The sequence below is a fragment of the Centruroides sculpturatus genome, unplaced genomic scaffold (assembly GCF_000671375.1).
Source record: "Centruroides sculpturatus isolate CEXI.00-Female unplaced genomic scaffold, Cexi_2.0 scaffold41, whole genome shotgun sequence".
Taxonomy (NCBI): Eukaryota; Metazoa; Arthropoda; class Arachnida; order Scorpiones; family Buthidae; genus Centruroides; species Centruroides sculpturatus.
Genome location: NW_019384983.1, coordinates 260,896 through 276,596, shown reverse-complemented (window position 1 = coordinate 276,596; position 15,701 = coordinate 260,896). Strand labels below are relative to the sequence as shown.

General features: G+C 32.5%; 1 long non-coding RNA gene across 1 annotated transcript in view; it reads right to left on the bottom strand.

Annotated features, from left to right (window-relative positions):
- Nucleotides 1-5,229: 5,229 nt before the first annotated feature.
- Nucleotides 5,230-15,701, bottom strand: part of LOC111632847 — a 26,231-nt gene continuing 15,759 nt past the window's right edge. The window contains exon 4 of the long non-coding RNA XR_002757936.1: nucleotides 5,230-5,240. This is a non-coding gene — a long non-coding RNA (uncharacterized LOC111632847). The remainder of the gene's footprint in view (nucleotides 5,241-15,701) is intronic.

The window sequence follows — 15,701 nt, the reverse complement described above, 5'->3', positions numbered from 1 at the left end:
CGGCATGGGCGGTACACCACGGCCCTAACCACCTTTGCATCTGATCCCGATATAGAACCGGAGTTCGACAAAGCTGACATCATCGACACTACGCCCCACCTGGAACAACTAAAATGGCAAGAAGCTATATCCATCTGTAAGGCTAACCACCGGACCACATGTATAAATCGGAAGGACGAGATTAATCTTTCTATAGCGTGGCAGGCCCTCATAAACAACGATCTATAAATAGCAACATCAGCGCACGAATGCGCATGACCATCTTAATGATCGTTCGTTATGCGAGTTTCATATTTTTTGTTTAAACATCTGCGTTCTATTTTTAGATTTGGTTTTTTATTTAAATATCTACGTTCCATTTTTCGAAGTGTTTCGTCGGAATTTTTTGTCTACCTGAAGAAGAGCTAGTTGAAAAGCTCGAAAACGTTTGTGGAAAGAAGATTTTTTCACGCAAATTACACCGGTAACAGGTTCAGTATTTAGTATTTCATCCCCGGTGTCAGAGTGAAGTTTAATTTACAGTGCCTGAGACACTGCTTCCACTGTTCATAGCAGTGCTGGAATGCAGAAAGCAGAATGGCCTTCAACTGGTTGGTTACAGCCTGTTTTATGTTTTCCATCATGCCAAAATGATTCCCTTTGAGGTATTGTTTCAGTCTGGAGAAGAGAAAGTAGTCGCATAGACTCATGTAAGGTGAATATAGGGCTGAGGGACAACAGGAATATTTTTTGTGTCGAAAACTCTGCAACAAGGTACATTATCATGATGCAGCATCCAGGTCTCTTTGATGTTTGGCCTCACATAAGCAACACATTTTCGTAGTCTTTCAAGAACCTCACAGTAAAAATTCGTGCCTCAAGGAAAAACTGTCCTTGAAACACAAATTCGTTATGGACAATTCCATTGCTGTCAAAGAAGCATGAGCATGAGTTTGATCTTTGACTTGCTCATCCTTGCTTTTTTCAGCCATGGGGAGCAAAATACAAAAAAATGAGCAGTGTGCCATTCCTCATTTTGGTGTTTTGTTTCTGGATTGTACTCAAAGATCCATGTTTCATCATCCGTAATGATGTTTGTGAGGAACATTATTCATAACTATGTTGGCTCATTTTCAGAATGCACAATAAAATACAGGTATACCTCGAGTTACATCATTCTCAATTATACGTCGTTTGTCGAAAAATATATGGAAAAATAACAATCAAGTTTAAGTCATTTTATTTGACTTTACGTCTGTCCGCCACAAATATTGAAGTCTTAATATCACTAGAAAAGCATTAAAGCACATAAAATCATATTAAAATATATCATCTTATTTTATAATGTCTTAGAGCAAACCACATTCACAAAATAGAGTCTGCGATGTACTGTAAATATTGCCAAATTGTAAACTTGTACTGTACATTTACATGTATGTACTGTATGTACATGAATTTGTAAATTTAGATTACTTTTTTTCTGTACTATATTAAAAACTAAAATTTATTTGTTTGTAAGCTTAAGTTTAATAATATATGGTAATCCTGATATCAACATTTAAGAAATGGACATTAGTGTCGCTGTGTTGATCCACTTCGAGTGACAGCCCATATGGATTATCATTCATCACTTCAACAAATCGTGTCAAGCTTGGTGTTGTTTTCTGTACAATAATAACGTCATCTACGTATCTTCTGTATAGCATGATGTCCTGCAAGAATCTCGGAAGGATCCTAGACTCGAGTTGTCTCACCACTAACTCACACAAGTCTCCGGGCATCGGACTGCCCATCAGGACCCCTCTCGATTGTGAATATGTTACCCCGTTGAATTGAAACACAGAACTATAACAAATTAGGTAAGCCAATTCCAATTTTGGTGGAGTGCTGTGTCGTTTACTCGCGCAAATAGGAAGTCTCTAAGAGTACAAAAACATGCTGGTATCTTAACAGAAGGGTATAATGATTTAAAATCCAAAATCGTGATGCAGTCCGGGGAGGTGATCAATTTCAACTGATTGATTAATTCAACAGGATTAGAGATGGTAAATGGGTAGCCACTTAAATGCGGCATAAGTATGTTATGGATCAATTTCTCCAATTTATGAGTAGTGCCTTGGCCTTATCTACAACCGGTCTAAACTGTTGGCCTTCTTTGTGCATTTTTGCGAACGCAAATAACTTAGGAACATCCAGGTTTTCCATTGTATTGCCCCTCAGGTCTAGTTTCTTGGCCAACTTCGTAGCAGATAAGCGTTTAACCAGTGAATGTAATTTCTCTATCCAATTATTTTCTACTTCATTGCTTTGCATAACGTTGACGTATTCCCACAGCCCTCTCTCATATGTTTCCCTTTTCATGAACACTAGGTTCTTGGCTTTATCTGCCCTTATTATCGTAACCATGTTTAAACGTTTCTTTGTGAAGGTGTTCAGAAAACATTTATGCTTTAGAGTTTTACCGTTTCACATCGATTACAGGCTTAAGTAAGTGGAATTTTATTGTTGTTAATTTTGTAACATTGCTTGGCATGGAACGTTCTTGCAGTTTATAACAATAATAATAAATGTTTTATTAATAATAACAATTATTATTGATTAAGGTGCTATACATACATTATTATTATTATTAGCTAAATAAAACAAATGAAGTAATACAATAAAAAAAATTATAATTCAACAGCCATTTTCATTTTTGATATTTAAGTTTCCATTTTTCCGTTTCAATCATCTTATATTTATAATGAACTAAAAATGAAAATAAAACAATCATTCTAATATATCAAAAAGCACCTTCTAAACTAAATATTGTGTCAAGCTTTCAAAGACAACTTCAGAGATGTGAGATATACAGTAATACAGATTACTATATTGACTTATTTGATTTGTATTTCTGAAACTTAGAAGCTTGACAGTGTTAGACATTTTCCATTCCTTCATTAAATCTATGATGTACATATTAAATAGTCTTTTTGATATTTTATTTATAATTTAATAATAATTCAATTTAGTTTTAACATTTTAATTTAAGCAATAACTGGACATAAAAAGATTTACCATATTCTCATAACTTAACTTTGGTATTGTTATTTATAGACATTAAAAATCTACATGCAGTACACACTTAACAAAACATTGCTGACACAACATAAGCTGATATAACTAGAATGTCAGACACATTTTTGATGTGTTTTAAGGGGTTTAATTCCACATATTTTGCACACAATTTATATTCCAATATGCATTTTATGCCTTCAATAACAAACACCAGGAATGCATTTTGCACACAAACATACATATGTGGGTACACAATTTTAATTAAATTTGCATACAGAATTCCTGTCTTTAGTAATTTATAATATTACATTTATATCAAAAATCTGTTGTAGAGAAAGAACTTAACTAAATTTTAGGAATTAACTTGTTGCTAATTAAACTGCTAAAAGTCAAAAATATTTTAAATTTGTCAAGAAGTTTCTCAGATCATTTTGCCAAAATTATTTCTCAAAAACTATGCATTCCAGTAATTAACTTTCTGAAACTTTTATTTTGCCATAGAACCAATCTTGCAACAAAATATCTCACACTTAATTTGTAATAAGCATCACTGTCAATTTCCAGTTGCACAATAATTATCAATTTTAAGAAAATTTTAAATGATATCCAGTAGAATAAATTTATTTGCCATAATATATTTAAGCATTTAATCTTACAAAGGTAAAATTTGTTTGTGATGACAAAAGGTCACCATCCCATACTGTAGCAGACAAAAAATATAGTCCAATAAAAATCTAAATTTTACCTAATTTGCATAATTTGTTTTCAATATACATTTTGCATGTAAAATGTACTCACATTTTAAGAGGACAACATATTTCAGTGTTGCTGCCACTGACAATGAAATTGTTTACTAGATTTTAATTCTATTTTAAGCAGGGCTGCGGAGTCGGAGTCGTGGAGTTTTGGAGTTTTAGCCGGAGTCGGAGTCGGATGGTTAGGAAAAGTCGGAGTCGGAATTGGAGTCGGTAGATTTTTACGCTACTCTACAGCCCTGGCAGGGCTGTGGAGTCGGAGTCGTGAAGTTTTGGTGTTTTAGTCGGAGTCGGATTGGTAAGGAAAAGTCGGAGTTGATAGATTTTTACGTGACTCCACAGCCCTGATTTTAAGCTAAGTTGCACTAGAGAAATTTCCTAACATTCATTCTCTCCTCAATAACTTTGACAATTTTTTATTTTCTGAATTTAAATACTTATGTCTTCACTGGTGTTTTCTTTAGATAAGGTTACCAGATTTCTTGGATGCAAAAGCTGGAACAACATATACAATGTTGTATAACCAGTACAATGTACACTAACTCTGTTGTTTACAAATAATTTAAAATATGTAGCATATGTAATTAATAACACCTATAGGTGTATTTATTAACCACATTTTTATATTATGAAATAAATCACCTTATGACAACTAGTAAACTAACTTTTTTCATTTGACCTTGACTTGCCTGCAAGTTAGTCTATTCTGAAGTAGACAACAGACCAGAAGCATTCGGGATCAACACAAGTATGGATTTTTTGTAACAGATTCCTTCAGCAGTATCTTGTAAACTTCCTCACTGGATTTGTCATCAGAATTATTCTTAACCATCAGCATGCCTTTTAACATTTCAACTTTAAACTATGTTTTCTCAGTTGTCTACATAACATTAACTGCAAAAAGCACACTTTCACTTGCAGCATTGGTTTCTGCGAAACAAATAACTCAACAAGCTTTAAAACTTGTATGGAACAGGATTTGCTGTGGAATGTAAAAATATTTCTACCCATCAATCTGCAATAGTCACTTGCAAATCTTTTCTGTGGAAGCAAACTTGGAAATGTAAGTAATCTATCTCATCAAAGAACTCATTGTCATTGACAGCCAGATGTGGAAATTTGAATATGACTTGTGGTAGGCTTGTTTCAATGTTTTCCTAAAGGTTAAGTTCACACTGAGCATGATTTGCTGGTGAAAGTGAAAAACAGAGTGAATAAAATGTCAAACATGACGTTGTTTCTGGTGAATTTTACCATTTTGCAAATTACTTTGAAGTTCAGAACTGTCAAGCTTTTTCACTAGCAAAAATATTTTGCCACCAATCATATTCCCATTAGTTGTCACATGATTCTTCTTGTTTTCAAGATGGCTACAGAAACTTTCTCATGCAATAGAGTAAATGTTGTAATTCGTGGATTTTTAATATTCCTCTCATGCAGCATCGTTTTCTTTTTTACTTATCTTTCTTTCTCAATAAATAAACAAACATGGTTAACGATGGAATATCAGAAGCGGCCATTTTGTTTTTTGAGATGACATTTTCTCTCACTTGCAAATGATTGGCTGCTTAAAATTTGCAACAGCTTTTTGCATTTAGTTGCACAGTTCAATTTCGCTAGGCAAATAAAAATTGCTTTTTGCTTTTCTCATTCACTTTCGCTATTCACTCAGTGTGAACTAACCTTAAGTCAGTGTTTCTTTCAAACCCAGCAACCCAGCTGAAGTTATTTGTTTTCAAATTGTCCTCTTCTTTCTTGTAAATACTTAGCACAGTTATCATAAAATTTATCATCATCATCAATCAATCATCATATTATAGTAAAACCCTATTAAAATATTTTTGAAGGGACTGGCTTGGGAAAATGTCATAAATGGGAAACATCTTAGGGAGAAATGGCAGAAAAACTTTTTTAAATCCAGATACAGTAGAGCATTGATTATCCAAATACCGATCAATTGAAACATCGGTTAACCAAAAGCATTCCAGTCGGCAAATTCAAATTTCCACTAGCGCTGTGGTATTGCAACACTCTTCCCCTCCCTGTCAAACTGGAACTGTAGGCCTAGTTTAATGTATTACATTATGTAAGGCATGTACAGTATTTGTAAGACATGTCATACAAATTATATACAGTACAGTTTTGTGTTTAATATATCTTTTGTAAATGACCAGTTATCCGAAAAATCAGTTATCTGAACAACCCTAGTCCCAAATTGTTTTGGATAATCAATGCTTTACTGTAATTGATTACAGAATGAAATTTAGTAGCTACAAGTTTTTAAAAGTACTGATCTAGAGTGGCCTGCAAAATTCTAGGAAAAACATTGCATAATATTTGGGCCAATATGGTATACAAGAAAGTAGAGATACCAAATGGAGAGTGCCTATTTATACTGTTTTTAAAACAACCATTAGTCAACTGACTATTTTTTTTCTAACCAATCACAATAATAAATTTAATATTTTGAGAAGGAATAATTTTCAAATTCAAAACTGTTTACAGTTGAAATTTGTTAGTCACTCAAAAAAAAAAATTTCCAAACATTAAATTGATAGAAAAATCACTTAGAAATCATTTGACTGTTGATACTGGTATCAAACTTAACACATTTCAAATCATATGCCTCTGGGTCCTTATCTATACTAATATTATAAAGAGGTAATGTTTGTATGTATGTATGTTAGTTTGTATGCAGCAGGTAATCTCCGAAACTAATCATCCAATTTAAAAAATTCTTTTGCCAATATTTAGAATGGAACTTCAAGGTGGACATAGGCTGTATATTATTCCGTTAAACATGGGGGATGGACAGTTCTTTACGGTAAGCCTTACGGAGAAAGCTTACCGTAAAGAACTCTGCTTCTATTTATACTATTTTAAATGCGGTTTGTTGCGTTTTTGATTGCGTTTTAATAGAGTACTTCAGAATGTACACTAAGAACGAATTTTTTGATATTCCGCCAGCGGGGGAGAGGGACAGGATTAAGGCTTACTGTGAAAAACTTGGTTTCTATTATACTGTTTTAGATGCGGGTTTTTACGTTTCTGATTGCGTTTTAATAGAGTACGTCAACAGAATGTACACTAAGAAGGGATTTTTCGAAAAATTTTTCCTCACGGGGGAAGTGTTATACATTTATAATAGATACATTTTGAGCCACAACAAGGCGTGGCGGGGTCTGCTAGTCTTATAGTATAGTACTAGTGAAAAATAGAGACTGTTTTCTCTAAGCTTTCTTTTGCTGAACAAACTTTTGCTGAACAAAGACATTGGTATAATAAATCCTGTTAATAAAATACATCTGAGTAGACATTTTAAATACTATACTGTTAACAAATTTCATTTGTAATCTAAATTTTCAAAATTTCAAAGTTCATTAACACTGGGCTGTTAAACTAATTAAACTTCATAAATTTTAGCATTACCTTCTTACTTTAATGATATCAAAGATTAGCCACCCTTCTTTCAAAACTACAGGATCCCTGTTCATGCAGCTTCTGGAAACATTATTGGTCACCAACATGATTGTTTTAAGGGGTAAAAATTGCTTAATGGGACATATTTTGTAACATGTCATGTGATTTTATCAGGAAATTTTTAACAAATATCTTATGGGCAAATTGATAGGACCACAGAATTTGAACAATTTAAGATGTTCCTGCATATTTCCCTACCTAACATGATTTTACTGTATAATGTCATTTTTCAGGCCTCCGGCAAATATCAGGCTTGCCCATGCATTAAATATAAAATGTCCCTGCACACTATTTTCTGGACACACCTTTAGTTTCAAGTTTCTCATGCACAGGCTGCTCACCCAGCATGGAAATAAACTGTTCCTGGAAATCTGCTAACTATAGCTCATTACTTCATGGCACAGCATATACTTCAGCACACACCTCCACTATTATGCATAGCCTTCCGTAAATGTAAGTGTACATTATAGATGGACCGTCAGATGGCAATGAGGTCTATTTGTTGAGCTTGTTATCTTGTATCTTTATTCTCTGATTGAAAAATGGAACATTTAGGTATTCCAGCAGGACAAACAGGTAAAGCGGAATGTCTGGTCACACTACTGTAGATACTGTCAAAATTTCAGGAAATAAAATTTTTTAGAAAAAGAATTGCATAATAGGAATCCCCATCATGCAATTCTTTTTATGACTCAGAAATCCTGTTTCAGAGTTATACATTAAAATTTGAACAGAAAAACTGAAATAAATAATAAATAATAAATTTTATAATAAAACAAACACACAGTTTAATAGTTTATAAAAGAGCCTATTTTCATCAAAAAACATAATAGTAATCATAATCTGCACATGAATCTAGTAATCACCAAAATGCTCATGTCATTATTAGTCATAATGATATTTATTCTCTCTCCAAAAATAAAAATATATCATTTTTGTGACAATAACATATAACACAAATAAAAAGTTGATAGAATATAATCTGCCAATATTAAAAATAATTTCATTCTTTTAACAAAAGCATTAGCATATTTATTCATTAATTTTTTAACTTCTTTTAAATTAAGCAGTTTATCTGTAATTATATTTATTTTGAAATGATTTCAAAATTTTGAAATTATTACCTTAATGACTCACTAAAAACAGAGTACTTTAGTTATGAAAGAGAGAGAAATAAATAAATAAAAGAAAATGCTATTGGCAATCTGGCAATACAATAAAACAAATTTTCATTCTAAATCATCTGAATATATAAATTTTAGAAAAAATGTTTGTATTTAGATGTTGCTAGATAACTTCCATGCTGTTTTGAAATTTAAAAATATAGAATGCAAACTGAAAATATTTCTCAATAATCAAAGAACAATATTCTTCAATAATTGTTACTAGAAAAAAATTTGCTCATAAAATTTTATTTACAAACAAGATGTGATCATTTCTCATGAAAACTATAAAGATCAAATTACACAGTCTACATAAAATTTGAGCAAATTTCCCAGAATACTTCATTCCTTTATATTTCAAATACAGTTGTCCCTCTATAGTCCGACGTTTTTTAATCTGACATGTTCAGTAGTCTGACACACCTCCCGTCAAGGTACCTGTCCCCGTTACGTGTCTGCTTGCACAGAAGCATGTTGCAATGTGAATCTCCCCATCCAATTTTTACACGATGACACACATTTCGTGTGTTTTATGTGAGCAGTTCTGTTCGAACAGTTGGAGTAGAGAATATTGTAAGTTACTGCTAGCAAAACAATGCGAAATATGTAATTATTTTCGGTAATCCGGACACTTTTGGTAATCTGACACACCTTTGGTCCCATACCTGTCGGATTATCAAGGGACAACTGTATTAGTATTTTTCTAATCAAATGGAAATTTAAATCCCAAAAGCTGAAACAAATCAACAAATACACTACATGGTTTTACATACTACTTCCAGCACCAATGTTTAATTAATAAACATTAGGAAAAAAACAAATGTTTCTGACCACTTTGGGGGCCCTAGTCAGGATAAAAAAAAATTTTTTACATAAATTCAAACAAAGTTAGATTTGAAATGCAGAACAATCAACACTTTGATGACATAATATAAATTAAGAATTTTTTAAAAAATTTCTTTGTTGTTGGGATCACTAGCAATATTTCAATTTGATAATTCTTGTAAATTTCATAATCCTGCATCTGCAGGTGTATAAGAATGCTACCAGTAATTCAATGATCCAAAACAGGGTTTAATTATATTTAATTTGATTGATTACATACATTAATAGATACATTTTGAGCCAACTTACATTTTATGGCTCCTCATCAGTAACTGAAATTATTAAATGCTATAAGTACAAAATTAATTAAAAATAAAAAAATAATAATAATAATAAACATAATAGTAATATCTTACTTTGTATTGAATCAACCATTTCCTTAAATACAAAAGTACACAAACATAACATGGAATATATTTCACACTGATATATTAGACAAATTAATAAGAATTGACACTTTAGATTACAGATGGTTTATGCTATCATAAGAGAACATTACTCTTTAAAAGTTACTCTAAAGTGTAACCACCTTGTAGCCAACATATTTATACTCCCTAAAATATCCATAATCAAGAGATGAAGTCATACCACCTCTTGGTGATTTGTATTCCTTCACATGAGGAGAAATACAATCACCAAGAAGTAGTATGACATCATCTCATGACATAAATGACATAAAAATGAATTCCATAATATGACATATGCTATTTAATCTTAAGAAAACTGTATGTGATGAAAAAGATGATAGGATAACATCATGAAAAGCTGGAAGAGGCACAAAGAAAATAATATTACATTAATCAAGGCTGATAAAAATAGGAATGTTCTATTATTAAAGTGATCCATGTATGTTAAACTCTTGAAACACTGAATTGAGTCCACAGAAGTTGAACATGAATACATCAACAAGCTCCAGAGTAAAGGGAACTTTTGCACATTCTATGTTAGCAAGAAAACTAGACCTGAAATTTGTCTACATCTCCTCTCCAGATACCCTGAGACTTTTTGCCTTTTGGAAAACCCATAAACCTGGCCAACAGCTAAGACCCATAGCTGAAAATATGCCCATTCTTCAACAATCCATTTAGAAAGAAAAATCCATCTCCCACTACAAGATTTTCTCAGAGTTTACCAATATACTGCAGCCAACTGTTTGGAACTCACATCCATGTTAAAATCAATGGAATTATCAAGCACAGAGCACTTTTTAGTGCTGGACTTCACATTGCTGTACCCTTCAATAAAACTTTGAAGCATGCTTCTTTACACTAAGGGATGTCCTATTCACTATAGTACAGGACACAGAAATACCATCAGCACATCCTGAATTTATTGCATTAACTATGTTACTCCTCTCTTTTTGCTTTCAACAATATAATGCATATACAAAAGCAATGGGAAGCCTCTCATCTAGAAATTTATGCAAACTGGTTGTTTCATCAAACAGCAAGTCCTAATGGACTTTCTTCCATGCATATGATTGTCTATGAGATACATAGAAGACATTTTTATTACTTGGAAAAGCAAACCTAATTTGGATGATTTCCTACAAGTATTTAACAATAATTGTGGCTCCTTGCTTTAGATCAGTCCAGTAACACAAAAGTCCACTTCTTAGACCTGAAAATTGAGCTAAGACATAAGAAAATAATTACAAGTCTATTGCAAGCCAACATACTGAGCTGCTTTCATATCATCTAACTCCAAGAGCCCCAGGAGAAACAAAACTGCAGCCTTTAGGTCCTTGTAAATCGAGTGTACACTCATTGCTCTCTCAAGGTATCTACTAAATGAAATAAGATGTATTAGGGAAATTTCCTTTAAACACAAGTACAGCACAAATTTTATTTCCAAGATGTAAAAGCTAAAAGCAATAGTGACAACAATATGAGTAATAACATGGAGCAAAACAGAATGCAATAAAATAAATTGTTAAGTAATATTATTTCTGTATGTCTATATGTCTTGCACTAGAGAAATACCATCGAAATTGTGAAAACTGCAACACTTTGATTAAAATTTTGTCAGCTTGTTTTGGCTATAATACAGGTTGTTTTAAAACTACAGATGAGAGCTCCGATATAAAATGGAGAGCCCTTTAGTAACTATAAATTACTAAATGTATGATTTTGTATCACAAATGACATCACCAAATCACAACTTACAAACTCAAAATTGTTTATACACCTATTACTATATATAATCAAGATTCTTTGGTTTAGCACTACACCCAATTTAGTGCCTTTTTCAGAGGTAAACAAATGATAGTAAATCAAGGTTTGACTGCATATCATATCAAAAGACCAGTGCATTTATCATATTAATTTTATTGAGCACCAATACATGAAAAAAAAAGTTCATTTGTTGTTTATTCATTTTTTATGCATTTTAACATAACTTGAAAAAAATGCAATACAACTTTTCAGAGATCATATTTTCATCCCAAATGAAGATCAATGACTAATGAAGATCAATTTTTGTTAAATAAACTTTATTCCTTCATCTATAACAGACCAAAATCTATCTGACCAGAAAAATTTTCCTACTCACATGGTGCAATTACTTATCATCATATTATAAACAAAGCATAAAATACAGTAGGGCCAATTTATTACGATCATGGATAATGTTATCAATTGTTTAATGTTATTGAGATTAGTGGGTCAAAAAGCTTACAAGTTATATAAAAACTTTGCATGTAATCAGAATTCAGTAAACATGCTTTTTTTAGGCATTTTTTTTTTTCTTCTAGCAGCCTCAACATATGGTTGAGAATATGAAATCATTATAAGTTATTGTTATCAGTCTTAACCAGTATTTTAAATTAATTGTTTTAATTCTCACAATACAATAGTTTAAAATTTCTGCTATTACGCTAGCTATACCAAATGATGCAATGGATTTTTATTAAGCTATATTAAGACTAATATAGGCTAATAGTTTAATAAAAATCTGGCAGATCATTTGGTATTACTAATACAGCAGTACCTCCTAGTTCAAACATTTCAGAGTGTAAATGCTAAATTCAAGAGAAATTATTTGTGAGAAAGCCAAGCAAGCGGCATAGTGCCCTTAAGAAACAAGACATACTAAGGTATAATAAATACAGTCGACCCCCTATAATTACGATTCCTATAAAACTGCGAAAAAATTGTGACGGTATCCGTAAAAAAAGGTAAAAAAACTCCTATAATTACGTAAAACATCATCGGGCAGTCGAACTACTTTCCCGCCATCCGTAGCGCCATGCTATGGAGAGATTTCTATCGTCTGGACAGTATTATATAAATTATATATAAATTAGGTACTGTACATATAATTATATATTAACTTATTGTAACTTTATTATAATTAAATATATAATTTCCGCCGTCTAGCGTGGCACCATGCTACAAAGATTTTACACTAACTATCGTCTGTACAGTATGTAAATAGGTACCGTAAGTCTAATACAGTACTGTAATTTTATACATTTCTTGTGAAAAAAAACATTTCTTATTCAACGGAGATTAAAATTATTTATATTAATGATGTCTCCAAAGTTCAACAAAGTTTTCGCAGAAAAATAAGTTGTTAGAAATCGGCCGCTATTTGCTGAGCTGTTCCGCGACGAAAGCAAGCTTTAGCAATGGCAATATCGAATAGCGCACACTCAGTAAGTAATCCTACAATTTTTTGTTTATAGCGTAGTTTATATGGATTATTTTCAAAAAATATATATGTATTTTGGAAATGTTGAGTCGGATTAGTCTAGAATCAATTAATTTTATGGAAGAAAACCTTTCAATCAGCCGTAGTCCGTAAACTTAACACATGTTTGTTATTGTGATTGGATTGACTTGTAAGAAATCAAATTCCTCGAGAATGGAACGTATCTATGATCTTATAGGGGGGGTCGACTGTACAGTTTTCATTTTATTATACAGTATTTACATATTTTATTTATTATTTAGGACATTTAATTGTGTTATTTTTTTTACTTTAAATTATGTGTATTAACAATTTAAGTTTATAAAAATGGGTATTGTTTAGGTTTGGAATGGATTAAATTCACTTTCCATTATTTCTGATGGAGAAAATTAATTAAGACCTTGAACAATTCATAGTTTGAATGGTCCCCTGGAACATATTAAATGTGAAATACAAGGTAACATTGTATATTTGATTGTATTTGTTGTTATATATTATGCTAGTTGTTGTAGAAGTTGGTAGTAAAACAGTTTTATTACTACTAACTGCATGAATTAATAATAATAATTAAATAAGTAAGGTCTCAAGTTATACATTTTTAATTGTTTTAACATGTCCTTTCAATTAACATACTTACAACCAATCAACAAACAAAAAACGTTTTCAAACTCTTTCAGAGTTCTTCATCAAGTTAATACTGTATGTGGAATGTCTATAAACTTTTGGAATATGACATTCGAAGATGGATTCAAAGGGCTATTCCAAAATACAAAAATCCAAAAATTCACACATGCCTATTCCTGTATTTAATCAAGGTTCAATGAAAAGGCTAAGTCACCTCATTGAGCAGAGTCTACCATGACATCGACAAAACCATCTCCCTGAAATTTATGCATAATGAAGTAAAATTATTTTTAAATATTTCTATTGCCTCTAACCATTTCAAACACTCCACTTGGGGGTATAAAGGATGAGTGTGGCCCAAGAGAACAACAGGCCATTCTTATAGATATTCCACATATTAACTGTTGGAAAACCCAATGAAGAACTCTGAAGGAGTTTGAAAACATTTGTTGTTTCTTTATTTGTATTTTCACACAGGTTACTGGTTCCAAATACATTAATAACTTTATCCCGGTGTGGTGTGATATTATTTAATGTCCTTTCAATGTTCTAATCAATGTAAAACCATAATTTCTTCTGTGTCTGTACATCGTAGTATATTTTAGTTAGTTTGTAGTTTATAGTATCTTTCCCTGTTTTTTGTTCTTTCTCCTTCTGCTGCTTCCAAGCATTTTTTGTAGTATCTTTCCCTGTTTTTTGTTCTTTCTCCTTCTGCTGCTTCCAAGCTGTTTTTTGTTCTTTCTCCTTCTGCTGCTTTCAAATTGCTTGTAGGAGCAGCAGAAGGAGAAAGAACAAAAAACTTTCTAATCTCCTTAATTCCTTTATTGAAAGCAGCAGAAGGAGAAAGAACAAAAAACTTTCTAATCTCCTTAATTCCTTTATTGAATGTATGAGTCACTTCCTGAACAAACCAGTTGAGAGTTACCTGAAAAAAACATCGTGAAAAAAAGGGTCACTTTGGAACTGGTACTCAAAGAGAGAGGATAAACTGAATGCAAGAGCATGGAACTGTCCATTACCCAAGTATATGGGTGAAGTTGTGACTTCTAGAGGAAATCTTAGAAATCCCTGGGCCAAAGAAAGTGTACTGGATTTGGTATCATAATTAAATAGTTGCAATTTCAAGTAACCAACAGATTGGTTATTCTAGCCCTCAGAAACAAGGAGAAAAAGAAGAAAGTGTGATTTTGGTGTAGGACGTTCCATGTGGCTTCTCAAGACAATGAGGACTGAAAGACATTTGCAGAACCTGACTATCTTTGTTCTGCTCTATCTTCCATCTTTACTACTTGCCCCTATCTTCATTTTTCCATATTACTGTAAATTTAGTATTAAGGTGTGAAAATGTATAGCGCGGACAGGAAAACACAGACACGTTTTACCAATGAAACAAGTTTAATTTCGCGCTAACATTAATATATTTACAAAATGAGTTCGGATTCCCGCTGTTACTTACAAACGTTCCAAAATCCCGAGCGACCGGATATACCAATATACTGGTAGTTACTTTTCCGATAACTATCTCTTGACAAAAGTAGTTGCGCGCGGAAACTTAAACTAACTTAAAACTAAAATAAACTAGGAGATAGAAAAGATAGAAAGGGGAAATAAGAAGAATTAAAGGACAGAGGGTACCCGAATTTCCTGGTAGTTCTCTACAGTTCCTCGTCTCGGCTGTTCTTCCTTTTAGAACCGTTTCGGTCCGTTTCGGCGTTGTCTTATAATCGTCGACTAAATTCTTCTATCAATGCGCTTCTTACGGCCTCTTTCTGCAGCGCTCCTCCGACCTTTTGTTCCAGAGCCTTCTGCCACACGTCTCTCTCTCTCCGAGTCCGGCCTAAGAGTGCCTAAAAACCCTTTGTTTTCCTCGCTCGCAGACCCGTTTTCGTCTTTTGTCTAAGGCTACCCCCTGATGGGTCAGGGGTGAGGCGAATTCTTGGAAATCCGAGACAAAGGAACAAAGAAATCGGAAGGAAGGAAAGTTCTAGAGTTTAAATTAAACTAAAACTATACGGACTAATAATAATAATAATAATATTAATAAAAGAAAAACAGGCGTGTAGCCACA